The following is a 12,195-nucleotide window of genomic DNA, read 5'->3' on the forward strand; positions in this document are numbered from 1 at the left end:
AGGTATTTTTTTAGATGTACTTAACATCTAAATCCGTAGACTTTCCATAAAGCAGATTACTCTCCATAATGTGGGTGGGCCTCATCCAATCAGTTCAAGGCCCTAAGAGGAAAGACTGAGTTTTCCTGATAGCAAAGGAATTCAGGCTCAAGACTGCAACATAGAAACCCTGCTTGAGTTTCCAGTCTGCTTGGCTTACTCCATGGATTTTGGACTTGCCAGTCCCCACAATAGGGACTATCTTCTTGGTTCAGTTTCTTTGGAGACCCTGATGAATACAGCCATACAGGCTGAATGTGAATCCTACTCAGATTGCCAAGGTTGGTGCAAAGTTTCAATGGACTTTCCCGTAGTTAAACCTAAAGATATTCAATTTGTGCTGCCCTCTTTTACCAATCTGGTTTTCAAAAAAACAAACATTTTGATGAGTTTTCACTGAAAAAGGCAGTGGCAGTCAAGTCCAAAGAAACCTGACTACAGGTCTGTTCTCTTCACAGTCCAGAACATTCCTTCCCCAAAGGCTTTGTACCATGAATAGGGGCACATGTGACAAGTCGTATTTCTTTCATAATAGAGAGAAAAGTTTAAAATGAGATTCTAGACTTTCATTAGTTTTTCTGCTGCCCTAATTTCTTTTCCTCCTTTGCTTTCACACCAGCTGCAGACTTTAATTAAACTGTGGCAAGTCTGCTAAAGTTGGCGGGCTTTCCAGAGAAAACAAGGGCATCTCCTCCCAGGGCAGATCTTTCCCTGAGCCCTCCAGCTTGCATTTATTTTCCCAACTGTCTGGATTAGTGGCTAGAAACCTTGCATGACCTCACATCTCGTTTCCTCCTCCCTTTGTTCTCTTCTACTTAGCAGATTTCGCAGAAGTTCCTGAGCTGTGTATTACTGCCATGACTAACTCAAAGTAATATTTCATTGCTGTAATTATGGTAAATTACTACACTGGTTTGTCATTTTGATTCTTTATTTTAAAGCACCATTCATAGCCACAGGATAAAACCATCATATCTGTATTTATGGATTAAATTAATGCATCCCTTTATTATGGACAATGATAAAATGAAAGGTGAAAAGGAAGCACAATCTTATTAGGCTGTAGACAATGACAAATATATTATAGACCATCTCAAAATGCTCCTGAAATTCAGTGGCTATGTACACTGGGCTCTGCTTTCCACACCCGTCTTGGGATTACTAAACAGCATAGTACAGAGAGCTAAAACTCACAGGAAGCTCAGCACTGCTTATGTGGCAAGGTTACTTAAATACACCAGGTTTTTTTTTTATTAAAAGACCATTTTCTTCTGCAAAGCTTATTTTGCAAGCTGCATCACTGGACTCTTTCCTTCCACCTTTATTTATATTTTATTTTATTTATTTACTTATTTATTGCAACAGAGAGAGAGAGCCCAAGCAGAGGGTGAGGGCAGAGGCAGAGGGAGAGAGAGAATCCCAAGCAGGCTCCACACCCAGCATGAGGCCCGACATGGGGCTCGATCTTACAACCCTGAGATCATGACCTGAGCTGAAATCAAAAATCAGATGCTTAACTGAGCCACCCAGGTGCTCCAACTTCCATAATAGCAGACAGTTTATAGGAAAATTCTAGAAAACGTTTATGTAAATATACTGCCACCTGAATAAATGAGAAGGTTCAATGACTAGACAAGTGACTCCTTCTGCTGAGGAGTGATAATACTGGAAACAGGGGTAAGGATACTGGGAAACGCTGAAGAAAAGGTTTTCACCCAAAGAGGTGAGATCAGGAGGTCCAGGAGAGCAAGAATTGAAAGAAACTTCACTGGATAGAAGTAGTTTCAATAAATAGTCACTGAGTATCTACCATGTGTCTGGCATTTAACTAGGCATCAGAATGTAGCTATAATTACATAAGAGAGAAATGGGGCCTGCCTGCATGATGTTTAAAGAAAGAAAAGAGACACATTAAATCAATAGTCTTTAAATAGCTGATTATATTTAGAATTTTTAGAAGTTCTATTAAAAAAATAAACAAAAAACCAACACAGGATATAGTTACCTGGCAAGGGAGATACCATGATCACAAAGGTGGTTTTTCAGGGTGAGTCTTATCCACTAGGATAAGACTCCAAATGTGCTGACCTGTGATTTCCCCAAATGTGGGAAACTCCACCGCATAATTTGTGGTAGTAGGGGACTGCATTTGTGATTTCCCCTGTTTAGTTCTGGCCAAGGAAACAACGTTTCATTTTGTTTTGGTGTGGGTTTTTGTTTAAGCCTGAGCCCTTGTTGGGTCATTTTTGAAGAAAATTAATTTGTTTAGGAAGCTGAAAACAACCATAGGATATTATGAAAGCACATCACAGGATGGGGGTTGTTTTGGCTGGTTGAAAAACTCAAAGAAAACCCCCCCTGAAGAAGGTTGAATTTTCAAGCCTACAAATGAGTTAAGGCTTCGCACAGACTGTTCCCTCTGCCTGGAACTCCTCCCTTCCCTACACATGGCCAAGGACCTAAGGTGGGAGGAAGCCTGATGAAAGTGAAGAGCAGTGAGCTTGGAGGACAGTGATGAAGGAGAACAGGGCCATGGGATGAGGGGGTCAGGTGGGTCTTAGGAAGATCGTGCCAGGAACTCACGTACCACATGAAGTTTGAATTTTATTTTCAGAACAAAGAGAAGCAACTTAAACATTTTAAGCAGATGAATAACATGATGAACTTGCAATTTAAAAAGGTGCCCTCTTTTGAGAACAGGGCACTGGTAGAAGAGCAGGTTTGGAACAATTTGAAGATAACCTCACTGGCATCGAGAGCCTGCTATGTGACAAGCAGTGCAGTCTGTGTATAGTTAACTCTCTTAACCTTTGCCTCTGTTCCATGGGGCAGGGATTCAAGGCTGGTTTCATGGGCAAAGGCTCCACACTCAGCTCAGTCAAAAAGTGCCTGACACTCAGAAGGGCTCTGCACTGGGGGCTCAAGGCTCTGTGGTGCCTGTCTTGAAATTCCTAGTAATTTGGTTATTGACTATATTTTGTAAGCAGAATTCAGTGGGACAATGGAGCATGCACGGGGGCTGGGAGCCTCAGCTCATACATGGTCCTGCCACCCCAGCCTCTCTGCCTCAGCTGCCTGCTCCCAGCACCCTGGGCCCACCCAGACCTCCCCTACTCTATCCTGGCCCCATGACCACTGACAATCTCCCTGCCCTGGGCAGTGACCCAATGGTGCTGGTCTGAAAAGACCTTCATCCCACCATCATCCATTATCCAGGGCAGGGGCCGCCCTTTCTCCAGCATGTAGGATGGAGCTCAGGCACACGGGGGCAGCCGTCCCTGCTCACTGCCTGGGGCTGGCAGCAGCCCCCATGTGTTTGGTGCATGACCTGTCAAGGACAATCTTCTCACTTACCCTGATTCAGGTAGCAGACATAGTTTAGATTTAGAACTCTGTCTAATGCCTATTTATGAAATTCAGACCTATAGACAGATAGGATAGATTCTAGATAGATAGATGGAGTTCTAAATCTAAATTATGTTTCATAAGAAAATCTGGAAGCTGATTCACATGTCAAGGACCTTGGGGATCTTTTTGATGGGAATGATCAAATTAATAACAAACATATTGAACACTTTTTATATGGCAGACCTAAATCTAAGCTCATCACATGTACTATCTCAAAATATTCTATAACTAACCTTAAAATCTGTTGTTAGCTCCATTTGACAGATAAAGGGTCAAGTCCTAGAGAGTTAAGTAACTTGCCCGAGACAACACGGCTTCATTTGCAGAAATAAGATTTAATACAAATCGAGGTAAATTCCAGGCCACAGCTCATTAGCAGCTTGGGCACCAGTTCCAATCAACCCAGCCTGCCCCTTTACCGAGTTGGGAAGAGCAAAGCCAAAGAGCCTAGAAAGTTTCCTAAATTCTTAGAGGGTAATAATTGGACAATCAATACTAGAACACTGTCTGTTTCTTAATGCAAAACTCTTTGCTTTATAAATAACATCGGAAGCCCTGCATAGCCATTGACTTCGGCTTTACCTGAGAGCATTTCTGCTAACAAGAGTTAAGAACCCACTTTGTCTGTGTCCACAGCTTGTAGGGGTGCGAGGTAGAGCCCCTCTTCATTAGTTCACCTTGGGAGGAAGGAGGGCATCAGTAAACTGACCAGTGAGTGGTACTTCCCAGAGTCCTCTGGGTCCAGAGCAAGTCCCCTGATGAGTGGGACAGCTGGGCTCTCCAGGACTCTCGAGGCAATGCCCTGGCCCAGAAATTGCCAGATGAGTGTGATGTAGCTTTCCTTTCAGGGGCCATGTTGAGGTGAGTACACTGACGAGGAGCCTCTAACTTCTATGCCCTTGTATCGACCCCACCTTCATGTAGACAAGCAAGAATAAACACAAAACAAGCAAACATACAAAACAAATACGAAGGATATAGATCACGGCTTATGGACCTGTAATAAGTTCCCAAAAGGCCCCATGAATACACCAACTCAACTTGTCATAACCATTCATTCATTCATTCATTCATTCAGTGATTTTTAAAAAATATGTATGTGTATGTATTGCCTTTCTACTAGGTACCACACCATGTTCTGGGTGTTGGGGATTACAGCAGGAAACAGAGCAGAAAATATAATGCTCTTCTGGATCTGATATTCTAGTTAGGAAGTGACATGATACTTAAATATATAATATGTCTATTGGTGATCAATGTCATGGAGAAAAGCAAGCAGATAAACACAAAAGGGAATGCAGGGCAGCAAGTAAAGCGCTTATTTTCATAGGGGATCAGGGAAAGCTTATCTCTCTGTTCTATTTGGGCAAAAACCTGAAAGCAGTAAAGGGCTAAGCTGCCTACTTAGCCAAGGGAAGAAAGCTCCAGAAAGCATTCCAGCAAAGGGCAAAACCCCTGAGGCAAAAGCTTGCTTATCGTGCAAGGAAGTGTAAGGAGGCCAGTGTGGCTGGAGCAGAGTGAACAGGTGCAGGGGAGGAATGAGGCCAGACAGGTGAAGGTAATGGGGCAGGGACATCATGTAAAGCTTTGTAGGCCAAAGCAAGGACTTTGCCTTTAACTTCAGGATGGGAAACTACCTGAAGGTTTTGAACACAATGGTGGAGTGATCTGAACAGACTCACCCTGGCCACCGTGCTGGGGAGACACTGACCTAGGTTGGGAGGGGTGAAGGCAGAAGGCGGGGGATCCAGTTTAGAAAAGAGGTGATGATCCAAATGAGAAATGATGGTCCACAGGGGTGGTGATGGAAGAGTTGAAAAGGAGGTAGGTTCGGGGGTCTATCTGAAGGCAGAGCCAACAGGATTTGCTATGGCTGTGAGGAGTAGGAGGAAAAAGGTGTTTGCCGGATTTTTGGCCTGAGCCATCAGTGGTGATGGGGAATGGATTGTGAGAGCTAAGTGTCAGATGTGTTAAGCTTGAGGTGCCTATTAGATATCAAAAAGATGTTGAGTTGACAAGTTTATATATAGTCTGTGATTTGGGAGCGAACATCTTGGCTAGAAATAAAAATTTGTAGTTTTTAGCATATTGATGGTATTTAAAGTTGTACCACTGAATAAAATCACACAGGGAGAAATGTACTCAGAAAAGAAAACATAATTAAAATGTGAATACCATGCTGTATATATTATATACATTTAGGATATTATATGTATAATGTATATGATCTATGCATTAGTTTAAGGAATCATATAGTATCTCTGCAAGGTAGGTAGTATTCATCTCATTTCACAAATGGGAAATGCAGGAAGGTCAAGTGGCTTACTTAAATTAATTCAAGTAGCAAATGACAAAATGGGATTCAGATCCAAGACACCACACTCCTTTAGTACAACAGCCTTGATGACTGTAGGCTCTGAACACCACAGTTTATCCCAAGTGTGTTCTTTTCTTTCCTGAGATTGGACGCATTCCTAGGCACCAGTCCCCTAAGTGCAAAGCATCCGAGAGAAGCTGCAGAAGGATAATGATCATTGTTTTAACATCCTCAGCCCTCTTTACTGGCAGAATCTTCTCATTCAGTCTCCCACCTGGCCAAGTATCCAGCAGGGACCTCAAGAAAAGAGGCCATTGGAACTGAACGATTTTGTGGCAGAAGAAAAGGATCATAGAGTTTTATGCACAACCCAAACCTCAATGTTCGTACAGTTTGTAGCTGATGCCAAAAGGCCAGGCTTTGCCCTAGGGCCCACTGTGAGCAGTGGGCTGCAGGGCTGGTAGGAGAATGCCTCTGACCCCCTCGGGGCAGAGCCCCTTGGCAGCAGGGTGGCCTCCAGCCCAACCTCTCCAAGGGTGGCTCCCTCTGCTTCCTAACCTGGACAACCTGGTGGGATTCTTGTGTTTGGTTCAGTTCAACCTCCTCTCTCTCTCCTGAATGCACCAGTTTTTACAGTGATCACAGATGTTAATTAATGTAGACCTCTCTTCCTGAACAGCCGGGGCGTCTTTAGTGAAGTTATAGATTTTCTTTCTCAATTGCTCTGGAGTCACCCTGAGGCTATTAATTTGTGCTATTAGCCGTGGGTGATTTCAAAATCCATATTGATAATGCTGAGCCTGTGGTGGCTGCCTGCTCCATGGGCTGTGGGTAAACAAGCCGTAGCCTCCTCTGTCACCTCTGTTGCAGCCCGAGTTTCCTGGGAGCCAAGCTGCTCGGGTCATTGTTATAGGAATCCTGTTCCGTGGATGACTCGGAGACAACAGCTGGTTTTTATAATGTTTTAAAAAAATAGCAATAGCCATAAGGACAATAATGAAAAGTTAATATAATAACTTAACAATATTTTATGGCTAATCATATTAATTTGCATTGACTAATCATTGATTATATCAGTTAGCAATAAAATAATAAACGACGACAGTCGCTTTTATGATAATTCACTTATGGAGTAACTCCTCCAAGGCATTGTACTAAGCAATATTTTTTTTTTCATCAAATCCTCATACTTCTATAAGAGATGAGAGATGTGAAGTTAGAAAGTTTATGCAGTTTGTCCCATCACATAGTCAGGGGCCGGGGCTCCCACATGTGTCTAAGTCCCAAGCCAGCATTCTTGGGTTTAAATATTAGTCCTACAGACTGGCTGTTTCCCAAGAACGTGAAGGTACTTGTTAACATGCAGATAACCACACTCTTCTCTAGATTCATTCAGTCAGGACCTCTGTGGCAGGACCTCAAAATCTACAGTCGTAACAAGCTCTCCAAATGATACTCACATATGCCCACCTGGTAACCTCTGTTTAATGGCTTTTGGCCACCACATTTTATGAGTGGGGGACTCTTGAACCAGACTGCTTGACTATGAAGCACAAATTCATCACTTATTTGCTGTACATCATCGACAAAGTTACTTAATCTAAATTTTGCCTCAGTTTGTTCATCTCGTAAAGGAAGGATAATAATAGTACATATTTTAACATCTTGCTCAATACCCACGTTTTGAGCATTTACTGTGTGTTAGGATGAGATGAATTAACATGTGTCATGGTTTTTTGACTGTGCCAGACTCACAGGGAGTGTCCGTTATCATCAATACACTAGTCTTTGGCATTGTGAATCAGAGACCTCAGCTGCCTATGGGCTCAGAGCAAATGCCCTTGTATTTTTAATTCTTGAAGATAAAACTATAGTTTAAGTGTGGGCAGAGTAGATGCCTGTCACCTTGATAACTGAGCAGGATTGACAATTCAAAGACCTCAGTTGGAACTTGTATTCTATCCCTTTCTATCCTGTGACTATAATAAAGTCACATAACTCTTTTAACTCAACTGTAAAATGGGTTAATAGCACTTACCATGCACTACTGTGAGGAGACAGCAGACATGAAAGTGCCCATCTTGATCTTGATGGTGGTTAAAGGTGGTACGTGAGCAACTGTTGACTTCGAGAAGCGCTAGACAGGGCTCCTCTCTCTGATAAATCTGTGCCTTCTCACCAAGCAAGGCCTGCTCTCCTCCTTGGGAATCCAGCATGAAGGATTTATTATTTGGGGTTAAGGTATTATTTCAGGTTAGAATGTAAATGCTACATATATTTTACACAGAAGCCCCTCCCCGTTGAAACGAGCCAATAGCCAGGCATGGATCTCGGGAAGGATCATAGACTCTGCCTGATGTAGTTAACTAACATCAGAGAGGAATATCAGTGTAGACAGCATGCACAGCAGAGTGAGCGTAAACATGCTCCAACAGATGTTGCTCAATAAATAAACACGCTGGAAGTTTTCAAAGCAGAAATTTAAATGTCCTGCTTTTCCCCTCCTTTGCTTCCTGAAGTTATCATTTTTATGTTTTTTATTTATTTAAAGAATCCACATTTTAAGTGTTTGTATTTTTCTTTTTGTTTTTGTTTTTAGGTTGGCATGGCTGGTGTGATGTTGACGAGTGAGACTAGAAAATCTAGAAGGAGGAAGTCAAAACCGCCCATAAACTCTCCACATACAGATAAAAATACATCAGCCTGTTTCCTTCTGATTATTTTCTATGATTGTATAATCTTTGCAATGTTAGGTCTTTCTGATGTATAATGCTGCTTTCTTCTGTTTACACCCATTATTTGTATCATAAGCTTTCCTCATCTTTAGAAATCATTTAAACGCAGCATTTTATTGACAGTCACAGGGTAGATGTGTCATAATTTCCTCAAACAACCTACTCTTGTTTGACACTTCAGTAGCTTCAAATTTACACTCATTGTAAAAATGGTTGCACTGAACATGATAATGTGTAAATCTTTGTTTTCATCTGCACTTCTAATTATATTTACTTCAGAAATCTTCCTCAAATAGAGCTCTCAAGTCCATTTCCTTAAGCCTACCGATACCCCAACATACTTTCCAAGAAGGTGGCCCCAATCTCTACTCCACCAGCAGTATATTAAAGTGCCCAATTAATGAAATCTTCCAGAAACCGTCTTTTTACAAATGGTAAAAAGTTGAGATCATCATAAAACTCAAACCAGTAAATATGAAGTTAATCCAGCTTTAATATATATATATATATATACATACATATATATATATATATTTGCTGATTAGTAATCATGTACATTAACTGGTCTAATTTGAATCCCACCCACAGAATTTGGGATAGAAATAAATGACTAAGAATCAGACTGGAACAACCTCAAGTCACATAGTGAGAGGATATCCAACCAACCTGATTTCTGTGTGTGTGTGTGTGTGTGTGTGTGTGTGTGTGTGTGTGATTCTCTGCTTCTCTACTCACTCTCTGTTCTATTCACTATTCCACAAATATTTACTGAGTACCTACTAGAATCATCTGTTGATTCAATAAGTAATTACTGGACACAGGGCACCAACCAGATTATAAAACAACACAGGGCAAATAAGGCAAATATGTCCTCAAGGAGCTTCCATCTAATTGAGCAAATAATTACAAGTATCATAAATCCTAGGTGAGATAGAATTTCAAATCAATCTGGGATATGAAGGATGACTAGTCATGGGTTAGCTGCAATGTAGATATGAGGAAGGAACAGTACATACAAAGAACTTGGAAAAGGAAAGCAGGTGACATACTTGAGGAACTGGAAGGATCCCAGTGTGGCTATAGCACTGAGGACAGGGGTGAAGCAGAGTGCCACGTTTGGAGGAAGCAGATGTTGGCATAGGTCAGACTTCACGGGCTGTTTAAAACTCAACATTTTGGCTCCAGCACCAAACATGACAGAATGCTTGATGTGTTTTATAAAAGAGAAATGAAATGATCAGATTTGAATTTCAAAAGACAGCTCCAGCTTCTGTTTAGAGAATAAATTGAAGAAAGAAAAGAGTGCAAACCTAGTCGTCCTTTAGCAGGTTAATGCAATCCAGGAGAGAGATGATGATGGTTTGGACCCCAGGAGGTGGCAGCCATGATGGATGAAGATGGGTGATCTTAATATCCGTAATCATTGTGGCAAAGCTTTTTGCTATTTAATCCCTTACACAGCTGCTGAAAAATCTTTCCCCTTGTCCCTTCTCCCTGGCTCAGTGAGGATAAAGGATTGCTGATCACCGTTCATTCTGTAAGATCTTTTTCCACATAAGATCTACATTATAAAGTTTCTCTTGCTCTTTCTTTTCCTCAGGTTACATAATCACATTTCCTTTTATCTTAACTCTCAGGGTATACCAGTTCAAATTCTTTAAACTGTTGTTTAAAAAAAATACTTTTAGGGGGTGGTGGAAGGAAAGCCCCAAGCTTTAAAAGGTAAATGTGAATTTGTCATTTTCCCATTACACAAGGGCGCTCATATATTTTCCTTGGTTATTGTAGAAACACTGCATATATTTAATAACCTAGTCATGAAATGCTAGAATTTTATGGTTTATAAAGCAATATTTCTATTCCACTTGCTACAATTTGATGAAAATATGATAGGACAGGACACAGTTGTCTACAAATGCACTTTTTTAGAGGCATGAATATAGAACTTTCCTCTGTTGGCCAACGTGGGGAGCTCACAATGGTCACTTCTCTGGTGCATATCCAGTTGTAGCGATGGAGGTAGGAACGGTACTGAATCCTCACACACTTCCACTGGCTTGATTTTCAGTTTTTTGACCATTTCTGCTGATCACCTCATCTCACAGAAAGAGAAGTAAGGATTAAGGAGATACCTTGTGTGACTTTGTATAGCTCCTCAAAATAAAAGACCTATATATATTCAATGCATTATGAATCTGATTGTGTTTGCATTCATGATTTTTGCAAACATTGACTTAGCCCCTGAAGCTTCTTGTTTTCTAATTCTGCATTAGGATGGAATCCAGTATTAAACCCCCAAGCAAGGTATTTTTGTTAGATCAGGAGAAATGGGAGACAGGTGGACTTCATTCATGATTTATCTTCCCAACGGTCAATTCCTTTCTCTTTTCCCAAATGGTCACTCTCTGAATCCTTTGCCCCATCTCATGCAGACACAGCCATACCTCTAAACAACTTCACAAATGGATTGTGTCCCCCTTAGTTGCTGCTTGTTACCCTTCCATGATCTCTACGCAACAGCCATCTTTGCTTCTCTATTAATTGCATGCTCGCTTTGGGAGTTAGGAGAGAAGAATGCTACAGGAAAATCAAAGAGAGTGATATATTTTCTGCTATTTGCCTCGTGACCTTGTACACTGCTCCCTTACTGGAGGCTTCTGTATTGTACTTGATATTGCCTGTTATGTTACTTTTGATGGAAGTGCCAGGCTGAGAGTGACATTTCGCCTAAGTGTGTCAGCCAGTCAGGAGTAGCAAGAGGCTGCTTCCAGTAACTCCATGAAGACAGCTCAACCCTGACCTTTAATTGCTTTTACAGTCCTCAGCCCTGTCTCCCGTGATTTAAAACAATGATGAGATGGGTCCACGTTCAGGGTGGGTTTTCAGGCTCAAGGAGTGCCCAGGCAAGTCTTACGTTCTCTTTTCCTGATCTTGGCAATCTTTTCCATGCTGAGCAGAAGTCAGATGGGGGTGGGGTGAGGGTGAGACCTGAGTTTCTCCAATACTCCTGCCTAGAGCATCCTTTATGCCTGTAATGATGAGGTGGGCCAGAGCGCTAGACCTGCAGCCACTTGTACCACCTCTGGTGACCTGCACTAAAGCTTGAACTCTGTCTGGTCAGCCTCCCAGAGGAAACTTTTGTGTTTACTTATTTGTGATTTATGAAATTGTACCCTTGGCAACCTGCTGGCTTTGGGGAGCAAGCACACAATTGGAACCAGCCGGTAAGTCACTGTAAAGACCAGTATAGCAAGCAACAGCTTCTGTCAGCAGGAACTGACTTAATGATCCCACTTCCTCCATAGCAATCACATGGCAGGGCTATTTGCAAAGATGGGGCCTCCTCTGTGCCCCCAGAGGAGGGCAGTCAGGTTTTCTTAAGACCCACAAATCCTCTTAGAGCAATTCTGTGCTCTTTGTCCTCCTGAGACTTCTTCCTGACAGCCTCGAGAGAAATTCCATTCCTGAGAAGTCTGGGAAAATCTCAGCAAAACCACTTTACTATAGAGCCTCCTGTGCCTAGCCCTGGGTGGTCATGGGGCAGGTGAACACATGAACCCTTTCTTGAATGAGGGTCTTCTGTTTAAAGATAGAAATTATATCTCCTTTTGATCCTTGTCTCAAGGACTTTAAAAGCGCAGTTCCCATGGCCTCTTTAGCTGACAAGATGGAGCAGGGGAACCAGCCCCAATCAGG

The 12,195-nt window shown here is 42.0% G+C and overlaps 1 non-coding gene across 1 annotated transcript; it reads left to right on the plus strand.

Moving 5' to 3' along the window:
* Window positions 1-2,036: 2,036 nt before the first annotated feature.
* LOC112830992 (U1 spliceosomal RNA) lies at window positions 2,037-2,203 on the plus strand. The gene has a single exon (XR_003210042.1). It is a non-coding gene; the product is annotated as a U1 spliceosomal RNA (small nuclear RNA).
* Window positions 2,204-12,195: the final 9,992 nt, after the last annotated feature.

The sequence above is a fragment of the Callorhinus ursinus genome, unplaced genomic scaffold (assembly GCF_003265705.2).
Source record: "Callorhinus ursinus isolate GAN/ISIS: 27379988/994484 unplaced genomic scaffold, GSC_fseal_2.0 scaffold20, whole genome shotgun sequence".
Taxonomy (NCBI): Eukaryota; Metazoa; Chordata; class Mammalia; order Carnivora; family Otariidae; genus Callorhinus; species Callorhinus ursinus.